This window comes from Rhamphochromis longiceps, linkage group LG8, assembly GCF_057381845.1.
Source record: "Rhamphochromis longiceps isolate RC_006_pf linkage group LG8, R_longiceps_female_GT1.1, whole genome shotgun sequence".
In the NCBI taxonomy this organism is placed as follows: Eukaryota; Metazoa; Chordata; class Actinopteri; order Cichliformes; family Cichlidae; genus Rhamphochromis; species Rhamphochromis longiceps.
Genome location: NC_140564.1, coordinates 31471202 through 31486291, shown reverse-complemented (window position 1 = coordinate 31486291; position 15090 = coordinate 31471202). Strand labels below are relative to the sequence as shown.

The 15090-nt window shown below is 40.3% G+C and overlaps 1 protein-coding gene across 1 annotated transcript in view; it reads left to right on the top strand.

Moving 5' to 3' along the window:
- Positions 1 to 4736: 4736 nt before the first annotated feature.
- The window catches only part of LOC146664052 (uncharacterized), an 87737-nt gene continuing 77383 nt past the window's right edge, over positions 4737 to 15090 (top strand). The window contains exon 1 of the mRNA XM_085417062.1: positions 4737 to 4859. The gene's annotated coding sequence lies outside the window, so the exon portion shown is untranslated. The remainder of the gene's footprint in view (positions 4860 to 15090) is intronic.

Here is a 15090-nt window from a genome sequence, read left to right as displayed (position 1 = left end):
AGGACCCAACATCCTCTGCTGGGCTATGTGCTCACTGCCTGACACTGTGGAGCCTAACTGGCATTTGCCATAAAATACCAGAATTGGCAGGCCCACTACTGGTTTGGTGCTTTTCACAGATGAGAGCAGGTTCACCCTGAGGACATGTGACAGACTTGAAAGGGTCTGGAGAAGCCGTGGAGAACATTATTCTGCCTGTAACATTGTTTGGCATGACTGGTTTGGTGGTGGGTGAGTGACACAGACACAGTCCTCTACAGACAAGGCAATGACACCCTGACTGCCATTAGGTATTGCGATTAAATCCTTGGACCCAGTGTTGGACCTTATGCTGGTGCAGTGGGCTCTGGGTTTGTCTTGGTGAACCACACTGCCCGTCTCATGTGGTGAGACTATGCAAGACGTTCCTGCAGGATGAAGAAATTGATGCCACTGAGTGATGTCCTGGTCCAGACCTGCGTTCCCCCAGAACACGATCTGTCGTCTCATTAGGAGCATGTCCCAATTCAGCCCTTTGTGGCTTGATACCCAGTCCAGTATAGACATCCAGCAGTGTTTATTTTTCTAAACAGTGTACTTTTGATATGTAGACACTAATAATATTTCACACTCCATCTCAGCTTAGAAACTTTTAAACTCACTTTGATGAGTTAAACTTTCATTTGAGCGTCTTTTGTGCTTACGAGCTGTCCAGAGGCCATCTGAGAAGACCGGAGAAGGACAAAGTCTTAGTTGAGAATGCCACAGTGTAAATCTGAAATGTTGTGGGTCAGTCGCACTGGCATTAAACATCACAGAGAGACAAACAGGTCAGACACAACTGCAAACATTATTCGCTTTTGAGTCTGAATCAAATATCATGCAGTGTATGTTACGACTTTGATGTATTGACTGTCTGATGACGACCCGGCAGGATCAATGCTGTCGCTGTTAGTCGGGATAAAATTGATTCTCATGACCCAGAGCTGACTTAAATGACGTCGGGGATTGTGCATGATCATTTATTGTTAATTTAGCCCACCAAAAGTGTTCTCGTATTATATTTCCTTATTGTTGTAAAGTTAATCAATTTATCTAAAATATTTGTAAGAAAATAAAGTGAATGTCACAATAAATGTCCACCCAGTGCAGCATGTTATTATATACTGTGTGTAAATTTAAGAACATCTGTTTGACCAGTTCCTGTTTTATTTTGTAATTCTTTGCATGTTGTTACACTGTTGTCATATATAATATTGTGCTGTGGACTCAACTCAGGAAGAGTTTTTGTACACATAACTAATTAACCATCATATGCAAATTTCTAAGTAAAGATTTAAAAGGTTTAAAGACCCACAAACATGATATCATCAAATGAGTCTCTGCAGATGGAAACGTGTTTTTTCTTGTACCTGTTACATGTGGAGGTGGCGAGTCTGGTTCCTGCTATACATGGAAAGCTCTCTGTGACATCTCACTTTGTGCTGATGGGAACGCTTTTTATGGCCCAGTGATATAATATTCAACAATAACTCGATCTGCTTGTTAAAAAGCAGATTTTGCTCGTGGATTAGGTGTCTGATATTATTAAAGGAATGCACTTAAATGTTTGTATAGAAAGAGTCATGTTTGTGTGGGGAGGAAAAAAAGTGAAAAATGCTTTTTCTCTTAAATATTTCAGGGGAATGAGAGCGTACTTTTACCTGCTTTTATATCTCTGATGTGTTCAGCTCACATGAGAGGACTGATTTAAGAGCTCACGTGTCATTCAACTTCCTTCATGTCACATAAATTATTGAACATCTGTTATATAGTGTCAGCATCCAATAAGTCTTCTCCAGCAGCATCTGTTTTGTGGTCACTGAATTATTTAAAAGCTGCTGCAAAATAAAAGAAAATGCTGGTATTGCTGTATGTTCCAAATATACAAGCTGTTAGATAACACGACCCAGATTAGCTAAATATTAAGTATAAATGTGAATTTTTCAGCTTGTTATGAAGTAACTGTGGAGAAAATTAGATGAGTTGTACTGTCCTCATAGACTGTATATAAAAGTTGGAGGACAGTGCATTCTTTTTAATAGCCAGCAGGGGGCGTAACTCTTTTCTTGATGGGTTTATGGACTCAATTGCTATTTACACATCGTACTGAATAAAGCATGTTTATCTGTCCTTAATAGTCAGAAAGAAAGATAAACCAGTCAGTGTTCATATTTTAATCACCTATTGTTATCCAGTGAATGTGGAGTAACGGGGTATGCACAAAGGAAGAGATGTAGGGACCATAGATGTGGAAAATTAATGACATTTGGCAACTTTTAGCAACTAGAAGCAAAAGTGACCGTTTGTGCCACAAAATTAGGCCTGTCTCAAGGACTAACTTTTCTCAAATTTGAAGTAAAACATGAAGGATGCTGCTGGGTGGCATAATAGAACAAAACTAAACAACTAAAAGTAAAGGATCCAGCTAGTGAAGAGACAAATACTTAACTGAAAATTAGCTTTTATACACCCACCTTTACCTGACATATTTTATCTTAATAACCAAAGGCAGATGCACCAGATTTATATAACAAAACAAATGTCAGTTACTTACATAACTTTTCAGTATATTTATAACTTCCACTCTTCTTCATAGTTTTCCTTATAACTGCTTTGCTCCTTTGCTCATACCGAGGCTGCTGGTTTGTAGCTGGCTCTAAACCCTGCTATAGCCTTAGCAACTTAGCTTTTTTTAGCTTTTTATGAATCTCTCTGTTCAGCTGGGTGAGGGAGATGTCTAATTAGACTTATTGTTACAGTTGCCAGGAAAAGGTGTATTTCATTGAGGGGTTGTGCAAGTTGCTGGCAGTCACTGGTGTCATATTGGTTGCAAAGACGTAGACAATGCTGCACTTTGGAGCTTCACCACAGCTTGGAGGGTAAAGTGAGTGTTTGCAGACAGGTTGGCGTCTTCCATACAAACTATGGATGATGACAGCAATATGCTAGCAACCAAAGCAATTGCAGGGAGGATTTTGATGGAGCACCATGTGGTGTCAGCCAACAACTCCTAGCAACCGAGTCACTGAACGGTCTCTAGGCCTGTGTAACTGAAGCCTCACCTGTTCACCTGATACTTTTCCTTTCATAAAGGTGGGTTAAAATTTGGTGGATGTATTTAAAGGAGGTTAAATATAAGTCAGTGCTCTCCTGCTGGTTTTTATATAGGATGCCTGAAGTGGGAATTAAAACTCCCTGTTGTCGCTCCTAATGTCTGCTCCTATGAGCAGAGCTGCACTTAGGCGCAGTCCTGTCTGTCTCACCTAAGGATAAGAAAAAAAGACTGTGCACAAGGACATACTGAAACGTGAATCCAACACCGACGTGTCTTAAACCTGCATTTGTCCCTCAGACCTGACCTCGGTAAACAGTTTACATATGTTAATGGACTAAGTCACTAGTTTCAGCTCATACTGAGTAAAACATTACATTAATTTTAGTCTTAATATGCTATTCTTAATTATTTGCACCTGCTTGGTAATTTTTTTTTTCTTATTTGTATTTAAGGTGTTTAGGGTAAGGAACTGTTATTGTGCTGCTAGAACCATCATTTCCCTAAGGGGACCTCCCCAAGGGCTTAATAAAGTTCTATTCTATTCTATTCCATTCTCTGCTATTCTTTATTAGAGTCACAAATGAGAATTATCCAAGATATGCTAATTCAGTGGTTCTTAACCTGGGTTCGATCGAACCCTAGGGGTTCGGTGAGTCGGTCTCAGGGGTTCGGCAGAGCCTTCGCCATGGCTCATTTTGTGCACCAGTAAAAAAAATCACATTTTATTTTTCACTAAAGAGGGGTTCAGTGAATGCGCATATGAAGCTGGTGGGGTTCGGTACCTCCAACAAGGTTAAGAACCACTGTGCTAATTGGTTTAAAAGCTTTTAGACAACCATCATGCCAAAATACGAAGATCTCAGCAGAAGACTTCATAACAGGATGTCTTTACCTGTGAGTGACATTCCAGCAGCTAGGTCCATCTTTTATATACAGTCTGTGGCGCCACTATATAATTACAGGTTAGCAGCAGAATAGTTTTATGTGAATAAAAGATGACAACGTTTGTTTTGAACAAAGGATTTTTAGAAATCTGGTCTCAAACTGAGGATTTTTAACATTTTAGGCAAATGCATTAACCACTACAGACACATCCAGAAAAATGTACCACACAAGCTGCTTTATATGTATAAAATGTATCTTTTCTCATTAGAATATATAAAACGCTTGTAGTCTCAAAATCCAAGGTGTTATACATGAGCTATTTCCATCTTTTTGTGAATAATCTCACTTTGATTTATCTTTAAAATGTTTTATGTGTCTAATGTTGTGACGTCAGTGGATCTTTTCCATTTACCACCATATTGTTTCAGAGGAGAGGTTCACACCTGCTCGTGATGTCACTACCCTGCAGAGGATACCGCATGCCCTTGCATCTTTTCAACCTCTTACATCTGCCACTTTTATTTTGAACTGCTTCCTACGTGGAGGTGGGGGTGGTTGTAGCAGTGCCTTTAAACACTTCACGCCCCCGCCGTCTTGCACGTTCCTCCTCGCAGCACCTCCCAAGCTCCATAAAAACACTCCACACTGACTCAGCATGTGTGTGACAGGCAGAGGGGCGGGAAAGGGGCAGGACTGTGGGTGTTTATGAGTGTGCTAATTGGCTGAGTGTGAGCATGTAGCTGGTTGTGCTGGTTGGACAGGTCTGCACTAACTGCTCAGCTGGAGAGAAGGAAGGAAGGAAGGAGGTGAAGAGGAGAGAGGAGAAAGGATGAGACGAGATAAACCATGTGGGAGGTGTAAATCCTGTATGGATGAAATGGCTGTGAGAGGAGGAGAGGTGAGTGTGAGATTGAGATGGAGGGGGGAGGAGGACAGTGGAGAGGAGAGGCAAGATTTTGTGAGTCTCTGTAGTACAAATGTAGCTGTGAGTGTCTCAGGTTTCTGCTGACAGCGCAGGGTGATAAAGAGCCACTACTGAGGCAGCTGGCAGCCCTGCACAATGATGCCGATAATACAGATGTGCATGTCATGCTGTAAGACTTGCAGACAGATGACTAATGCACGGGAAAAAGTGGCGCTCTACACTATATTGTGTGTGTTTGTGTGGGTGGATGAGAGGGTAAGTGTGAAACCATGAATGACATTACATGTGTGAGAAGAGGGACTGCATATTTTTGTATAATCAGTTTGTGTGGGCATGTCAATGCGTGCAGCCCCTCCTGGACTCGTGTATACCATTACTGAGCTGCTGTACTCTAAAGCATGGCGACCGTTCAGGGTAAGTAGTTACTTATAAATCATATATTCACGATATAATCATTTTCTAGCTGTAAAATTTTGAATGTGGTCAAGTGCACTTATCATTACACTGTTGTCAGTTTTTTAAAAGTTAATTAATACAAAATAAATTTAAATGTTGTCGAACATGGATAGAAGACCTAAATACATTTTTAGACTGTTAAAGAGCCCTTCTCTGCTGTGCTTTGCTTTAACTTGCATCATAATGGATAAATATTTTTTAGTGTTGCAAATTAATATTATTAATATTGGAGAAACCCAAAGGTATCGCCTCTCTCTGCTGCTCAAATCAGCATTATTAGCCATTTTTCACACACGCACCATATCTCTGCAACTTTCTTTCCACCGAGGGATGTGGATATCCAGTGCATTAGCTGCTTTTTAGTCTGGCAGCTCCCAAGTGCAAGAGCTGCATTACACGTGCAGCTGTAAAGTGTGAAGTTGTAATTTCCCAGTTCCCAGATGGAGATTTCAATGGGAACGCCCCCTCAAATCAGACTTTCCACACCAACCCAGACTTCATAATTCAAGATGGCAGCAGCACTTGTAAACATGAGCAAAACTGCAGAACTGTTGTGCATTTGTGACTCACAAAACAGGCCGGGCTCTATGAATGAAGGCGCTGCAGTGGTATTTTTAATGTAAAAAACCAAACAGGCGGGTTGTGTTGCAGCCAGTTGGGGCTGAGAAGAGAAATACTACTACTAGAACATAGCAGTCATCCATTATCTGACTTCAAACTTAAAAGGAATGCAGCGATGTCGAATTGCACCAAAGTGAGAATACGCTGCATTTACTGCCAGTGCGAGAAAAGCGAGATAGTCATGAAAAAGGGACTTTTCTCCATATTCATGTCAGAATGAAAACAGAGCTTTATAAAAAAATAAAAAAAAGGTAAAAATTATATTTTAAATAAGTTTAAAGTGAGTGACCTACAGGTCTCAAACTTCTGAGTTCTTCTGAGTGAGTGTTTTTTTTATTATTTTATGCACACTTAGATCGAACAGATAAAAACTCATGTTCAGGGACAAACGTCTCTTACCCAGTACGCTTTCACACCTCCTTGAAAGTTAAAAGTCTCTCACAGTTTCATTCAGTTTGAACTGTTTACTTTTGGAAACAAGCTCCATCTACCCCAGTGTGTCTCCATAGCCTAGTGGTTAACATGTTTGCTTGGTAAATGAAAGGTCACTGATTTGATTTCAGCCAGAGACAAAAGTCAAACATGCAGAGGGATCTGCTGTGGAGAGCTAAAAAAAGTGATCGTCGTCTGATGGCGAAAAGCCCGACTCCAAATAAATGCTAATGTTGCCCCAGATGTGTGCACATTGTCCACTGTTCCTTCCTGTAGACATGAGACCTTTTTATTGTCTGGAGGTTTGCAGTCAAAGTTTGCTTTCATCTTAACCTCTCACTATGGATGTGCAGTCCTCCCAAGTCCGTTGGTTGGCATGGGTAGTTTTGGTTTATCTAGAAAATGGTTTAAATCTCTTTGATATGAAAAAATGCTTTTGACCGAGCTGCTGCCCTCTCTAAAGTCTGGTACATTTAACCATTAGATGGAAAATGACTCCTCAGCGGGGCAGAGCGTGCAAGGTTGAACGCTGGCAAAATTGGCTTTGGATTAGCTTTGATGTGGGAGTTGTTTCGTGAGATTTCAAAGAAGTTGGTGGCTCGAAAATGCATCTGAAAACACATTTCATAAAAACCACAGTGAGCTCAGAGATGGGCACGACAGACATGACTGACTGAGGAGCAGCTTCAAACTGATGGGTCTGCGATCCCCACAGGCATGAAATTCTATTAATACCCATAATGCTGTTTGGATCAATACATGAGTACTACACTTTTAAACCACGCTGGCTTTGCAGATGCTAATACGGCTCTGATAGTCTCTAGGCAAAATATCTTGTCATAAATAGTCATGAATGTGGTAGATGGATCCATTTACTCTCTAATGTCTCTGGGAGGTTGTCTTGTAAAATTGCTCTAAAACATTTGCATGGATTAGTGTGAGCTTTGCAGGTCTTTTTTCTGTTTCAAGTTGATTTTTAATCACTTCTGCAAGCCCATAAAGTTTCATTTACCGTTATTACTTTTGATACCAATGAGCAAATCAAGGTGAGATAATCAAAAAGTTCAGAAACTGGTGACAGCACACAGTGGTTGTGTTAACCAAACATATGATGTTGCATGCGGTAACTGTTAGTGGAATAGTGATCTTGTTTAATCTATGCATGCAATCCATAGATTGCTTGCATAGATTGAATGCTGTTGTAGTGTAGCGTTGAGTTTGAATCCATGATCTGTCTGCTGGTTCTTTCTGAGTACTCCTGCTTCCTCCCACAGTCTAAAAGCTGAGGGTCGTTAGGTTAATTGGTGATTCTCTCTGTGTTAGCCATCCTCTTGCCCTATGACAAATGGGTTAGGCTCCAGCACCACTGCGATGTAAGAAGATGGATGGGTGTTGTCAGCTTACTCTAGCAAACTTAGTTAGAAAGCTGAGTCCACACACACAGTGCTCATTAATTCTAAAGAACAGATTCATCAAAGTATCAGACTTTTACTCATTAAAGCGGCAATATTTTTTTGTCAGAGAATTCTTTGAAAATGCTTCAAAGCGCCACTAACACGTTAGCAAAGTCCAGTTCAATTACTGAAATTGGCAGAGATGAGGCCTAGCTGACATGTTGGTAATTTAAGCTAAACGGGTTCATAGAAATAAACATCCATAGAAAACAAAACCAGGCTATAAAAATGTTTATTTTGCAGTGCGCTTGGGCATTTTGACAGTCACTGGGGGAGTCTGTGGGCACTGACTCAGGTGGCCACAAGAACAACTGCAGTTTTTCTACACTTGTGCATTTTTCCTTCATTTCTCTTACCTGAGAGGTTGCAGCAAATATGCAGCTATATGAGACATGAGCAGGTGAAAGCGGCACTCCATTTCTGTCACTGTTGCATAACGCAACATCGTACTTTCCTGCGATTCGAGGAAAGAACAGTTTGTTGTCTCATTACTTGTTTAGTGTTTTGGTCTAAGTGTGGTTCTTCATTCACTGAGTCAAGGTAGTGAGTGGAGGAGTTGTAGCAGCAGCAAGGTCACGGCCAACGTGGTGCTGATTGAATGTCTCCCCCTTCTTTTCTTTACCAATAAGCCTCTCTGCATCTCCTCATACGCACTGCTGCTGCCTCTGCATGAGTCAGAGGACCAATCAGCTTTTGTCTGAAAATGCCTTTGAAGGCACCGTGAGAAGGAAAGGAAGCGATCCGGCCTTGTATCGAGTGCAAACAACAAAGTCGTGCTTCGAAGAAAGCTCTGGCACAGCTTTCTTTCATTTTGGTTCATCCTCTTCAGTCGCTGCTTGGTTAATTATGATTCAGCAGAGTTCACAGGGTTTAAGCGACACGTTTGTGGTGTGACGGTGAGCTTTCAGCCATTTCTTGGGAATTTATAAGAGTAGGCAGTTCTGCCAGATACAGTACATGATGTAACATAATAGTACATGCGGATAAATCGATAGTCCATGAGTGAGAGAATGATAAGGGTGCTTCGCGTTGCAGTGTGAATGCCTCTGAATATCCCTCACCATCCATTAACTTAACACAAACCTCCAAATCTCCCCTTGGGTTTTTAATGTGCACAACCTGTCATGTTGCTGAAATCATAGCTGCTAGTGCACAGCGCCGGCAACAAGCAAGCTGAGAGCTAATATTAGCACCAGCTCCCCCATCATGTGCAGGGAGCTAATATTAGAGCTGCACTCTTTGGCTTGGGTTTAATTACCTGTGTGATTTGACGCATGAAAGCCTGGTCCAAGGACCCAGAGGAGTTTATCCGTGTGTGTGTGTGTCCCTTGTGTCAGCATTATAACCCACAGGAACAACAAGAAGATGAGTCATCTTGATTGAGCGGCTGTGGCTTTCTGTTTATTGAGGTTTGATCAAAGGTGCGCCATCCTTCAGGCTCCCCATCGAGTCTGTCGCTATTTTTAAAAGCAAAGAATATAAACAGCCTTCGCCAAACAAGTATTGAAAAAAAAAAAGAGTATGACAGTGAATAAAAGCTGTTGACATCAAAAATACACTCAAAGATTTTCAGTAGAGATGGATAGATATGTCTGTGATTTGCTGAATTCTTTGCATTCTTTTTGCTGCCATTGTTGTTTTCAGTATTTACTGGTAGTTATTTTGTGACCTACCTGTTACTCTACCTGTGAAAAGCAATTCAAAGTATGCTAATATTTTTATTTATTTGTATTTTAAGCACAGTCCAATCAAGCAGCAACCACTAATGAAGGCTTAAGGTCAAGGTCAAGTTTATTTTTTATAGCACATTTCCAACAGCTCATCCTGCACATATAGTCACAGGTTTAATCAGGGGCCTTATCACACGTACAGCTTTTAAACTGTAAATATTGTTTATGAACTTAACCAGCTGTTTCTGAAAAGGTATAGCTGAAGCATCGACATCATAAACTTTAAATGTAATGTGCTGTCTTTGGCCACTTTGTTCCATACAACTGCTTTTTAACAAAAAGCAGCAACTCAGTGTGTTTGAGCAAGTAGACGTGACTGATATGATCTGACGTTCAAACTGAGCATCAGAATGGGGAATAAAGGTGATTTAAGTGACTTTGAACGTAGCATGGCTATTAGTGCCAGCTCGGCTGGTCTGAGTATTTCTCAGTATCAGTCTGAGGAGAATTTGAGCTGATAGGAAGGGAGGACTATCTCACTAAACGCTCGCTACAGTCAGGGTATGCAGAAGAGCATCTATGAATGTACAACACATCCAGCCTTGAAGCAGATGGACGGCAGCAGAAGACCATGCTGGCACATTAACAGTGGCATGAAACAGCATCAAAACACGGCGCCATCCTGCCTCGTCTCAAAGGTTCAGGCTGCTGGTGGTGGTTGAGCCCATCGGTACAAATTCAGCATCACAACACCGCTGAGTATAGTTACTGACCATGCAAGATAATATGCTAGGTCACAAACTGTTTTGAGGTTGTTAGTAAAAAAAAAAGTAATCTATTACACATTATTGTTACCTTTCTTAAAAGTAATTTTATCAACAAAAGTCCTTATTATGAACACAAAGCAAAAATGGAAAATCAGTCTATTAACCCTTTAAAGTCGGTCGGAGTGGGCACGCTCCGTTTTGCGTAACTATTTTTAAATGCAGGTAGCACTGCAACCACATAAGCTAGCGCAATAAATTGTTTTGCATATACAACCGGAGGAGTTGTACTTAAATCTTATGCCATCAGCTTGTCCTAGGTCACAGTTTCCTTCCACATATAGCTTTGCAAAAACTGCATGAAAAGCACTTGCAGCAACAAAAACATAATATTCCAGAAACACGCTTTGCCGATCCAATCAGCTGTTCGTAACACTTTCTATCGCATGTCCGCCATGTCCTGCCCGAAACCGGAAGTGACGTCATTTTGCGGAAATGTAGTTTTTTACCATCAGGGCCTTATGAGCCTATACTTGTGTTTTTAAAAGTTATGTTTGACTTTATGACTTTCTGTGTTGTTTCTGGGATGCTTAGGACTCATATTGCACTGCTGGAAATAGTTTATTTTGATGCAGTACAATATGAGTTCTTTTTGCAAATTTGCATTATAATATTTATTTTCGTTTTTCCTGCAGTGTATAGAAATTGGTGTATTTCAAAAATAAAACTATGAAGACACTCAAAATAAATTTTCTGTGGTGGGAAACTATTTTGTGCAACTTTTTTGTATTTACAGTTTTGAGGGATAAGCCTCTTAAATTTCACTAACTAGAAATATATGTTAAAAAAACAAAAATGATTTTAAATTTTTTTGTAGTTTATTGCACTTTTTTGCAATTTATGTAATTACTATGCACTTAATGCAGACATATTATTAAAATTTGGGCTATAATGGTTGTATTGATGTATATCAACTTGAAATGCTCCCAAAAATGGCTCTACAGCATGTAAAAATATAATATAAGCTCTGGCGGACTTGGCTCTATGGTAGGTCTTAAAGGGTTAAGACTTTAAAGTGGTGATTGTACTTTGGAAACATGTACAGGAAGAAAGGAGGCGGTGCTGCAAGCCTGACTGTTCATCACTGTCTTTATCAGCTGCTGAAGTTCAGGCTCTGGCTGCCGGGCTGGGGTCAGCACACGCTCAGCTTTATCATCACTCTGGGGTCTTGGCTAGCTTAGCGTTAGCATGCCCCCTGGGCAGGTGCTTACAAAGAGCCAAAGTTGTCTCACTCCACCATTTTCCTCCTCCTGACATACAAACTGAAATCAGCTGATTGTGGCGCAGGTGTGCTGGAAGAAAAAGGCGTGTTTGTCTGACATTGTTATTTATTTGTATCATAACTAAAGAACAAGTAACTACATAATAGTAGTCATGCACTGCATTACTTACACCCAACGTTACACTGTTACACCCAACACTGGTTACAAAGATTTAATCAACTAATTAATGTTCTCAGATGACCTCCACAGTCACCAGATCTCAATGCAGTAGAGCGCCTTTGGGAGGTGGAACAGGTGATTTGCTTGTTGTACAGCTGACAAATCTGCAGCAGCTGTTTAGCCGTATATTTACAAAGAATTAGGGCGAAAGGTGGCCACACCTGTAACCTGCAAGGTTTGCAAACTGTCCACTGTGTCCAGTCACTGTTTCATAGAACAGTGTACACCCTCGGTTTTTTAAAACCTAGCTATCTGCTTCACATGAATAGTGATACTACCATATTAAAACTGATATAGTTAGCTAAAAGTGAATCAGCCAAGTGACATATCTACTAAAGATAAACCGTAAAATGGGATGAATAATGCTTGGCTAAATTTTTTAGAAAATCAGAATGTAGCTAAAAATGACTTTTTCATTTGGATAAGTGGAAATAGCTTGATAGTCATAATAATAATAGCTTGAGATATTTAGCCAAAAAGTAGAAAATGGCAAACATCAGGGACATGTTTGGACAGACTCACTCCGATCGCACATTCAGGCGTCCTGCAAGAACTCTCATCGCTTGGTCTAATATTTTTGGCTTTATCATAGTGCAATGTGTGACACTGACATGACTACAGCTAATGCTAAAAATGTAACAATAAGAAACGTTTGTCAAAATGTTTTATTTCAGTCCACATTTTGAATCTCAAATATGTTTTAAGGTGTAAAAGTGATTCCCTATTCATGCAAATAATAAAAATTAATTATTTAAAACAGGCTTGCTGCACATTTGCATTCTTCTGAATTTCAAAATGTAGTAGTGGTAAATAGATTAAAAATCATTTTAAACAGTGTGTTCCTAGTACACAATCTAAAAGTAAAACATGTCTCTATTGACCAAAACCAAATCAGATTTCTCTGTTTTGCTTTTTAGCCAAACTGTCAGTAACGATGACTCAGTCAGTTAAAATTGCTGTGCATGCTGCATGTCCAGACACGCCTGCAAAATGCACACCTGAGCTTGTATTTGGGCTTAAAATGTTTTAACATTGTGGGTAGAAAAAAAATCGATTAATATCAATCTAAATTTAGCCAGTACTAAATGCAGTAGCTTGAGATTTTGCTGGGACACAGCTGATTCCCAACCTAAATGCATTCCAGTAACAGACAAAGCAATGGTTAAGTCTGAATTGCTGAAATAGCTACTGGATAAAAAAGTTTGGCTATAAAAGTAATTAATAAAACTAAATTGTGGAACAAATCTCATGTGACTGTTGAAGAGGTCAGAAACCTTTAGATGTAAAAGCTTAAAAATAAAAATGATGTAGTTTATCGAATAGTTTCTGATGCAAATAATCTGCAAATAAACAACACAGTACTTTGCCCCAAGCACTCGTCCTACAAACCTCTTAGCTATGAAGCAAAAACCCCACATAGTGCATCCACACGTACTCTCTGGGTGCAATCAGTTGGCCAGTGAAACTTACCCCTCAGTGATGCTGCCAGCTTTTCCATTTTTAACTTGTGGTTGATGGATGGTTTCTTGTCAAGCTAGATGAGTTTTTATCAGAAGTTTAACCAATCGATGCATGAAATCTGTTTTTTTTTTACATGCTAATCTAGAAGTTGAAATGATAGGAAACATGCAAAGCAAATAAGACTGAGTGTGGCAGGAGCTGGTAAATGGATTGTTCCTCTTGTAACTTCTGGCACAGCAGTGGCGCTCCCACCAGACTTCATGCCAAATTGTCCAGAAGTACTGGCAAGCTGGACAGCTGAAAGGAACCGGAGCACTCGAGAACAGCACTGCTGCATCCAGGATTTAACATTACAGTCTGGATACAGGAAGATCTGTAATAACTAAACCACTGTTTACTGTGTAGTATTTATTTCTTCTTATCTCAACATTAAAATTGGGAAGTCACATTTTTTTCACACATCTTTTTTATTGTTGTTTTTTATTACATTTGAGCTGATATGCGTAGCTTACAAGTTGTTAAAGATTTTGATGCTGGCATCCAGACACGGTTGGTTAAGCTTAGGTTAAAGCTGCTTTTTGGGACTCATGATGAATGATGCAGTGTTTGTAATTAGGTTCAGCTGTAATGTTCCTATATGATTGTGACACTGTGATTGTGGAAGGTTTTATTAAAGTAAATCTCCACTAGCTATCTGTATGACTAGATGCCAGCAGGAGTTGGTGGGTGGAAAGTAGCCAAGCAGTGTTTGTCTTTGTGTTTTCTGGCAGAAGAAAAGTGGGGTTGTGTTACATTAGCAGTTGTGTTACTGCTTTTAACTCTGGCCTTCCTGTAACTCTACACTCCCATCACTCTGGTTTGCTGCCAGCAGAGCTCTCTCCTTCACTTACACGACTCCCTCCTCCTTCTGTCTTTTATCTATTTATCTATCTCTTGTGGTCTTTCTCTCATCGCCCGACTTCATCTCACTCGCTTCCATCAGCTCCCGCCTCAGTCAGCTGACAAATAACTGGATGAAAGAGGTCCAAATTAAGTTCATGCTCATCTGCGCTCTCTCTGAATCAATACTGACTGGCATACTTCAACCTCTTCGTGATGACAAATCATAAGCACAGATGATCTCTGAGGATCTGTGCCTCAAACGGATATTTACATTAAAAAAGAGCTCAGCATTTTTATGTGTTAGTTACTGAAAATCTGTTTAATGAGGTTTATCATGTGTGATAGTTGTCCGCCACACTGATGTGATACAGCTACTGGTTTCTCGGGAGCAATAATTTCCAGCTGGTTGTCAGTGGTTCCTGCAGGTTGCTGACTCTCATTATGTGAACTGTCATAGGAATTGCTTTGTTTGCAATTGATTGCAATTTTTCGTGTTTAAGTGCTAGAGACCAAAGCAGGCGGGCTGAGGTTTTTGCCAACTGGTTGGAGAATACACATTTTGCCAGGGGCTCACTGAGCAATCTGTAGGTGTGAGTGACTGAGACTTTAGGAATTATTTTCCCAACAACTGCCATCAGCCTGTGGCAACCACTTGCAACCAATTGTCCAAAACAAATTTCCCCCATGACTGGTGGTTGCCAGATGGTTGCAGACCAGTCTCTAGGCTTTAGCCCTCAAGGATAAGGTTCTTCCACCTTAGGCTACGTCCACACTAGCCCGGATAGATTTGAAAATGGCGTTTTCGTCTGAAAACACTCCGCATCCACACTAACGTTTTCAGTTGTATTCACAGAGTTGTGTGTCCACATTGAAACGTTTTCCTTCGGGGAAAATGCCGTCTCAGTGTGGACGGGAGGCCAAAACGGAGAGAAAACGATGCGTTTTCAAATGAAACATTAGTG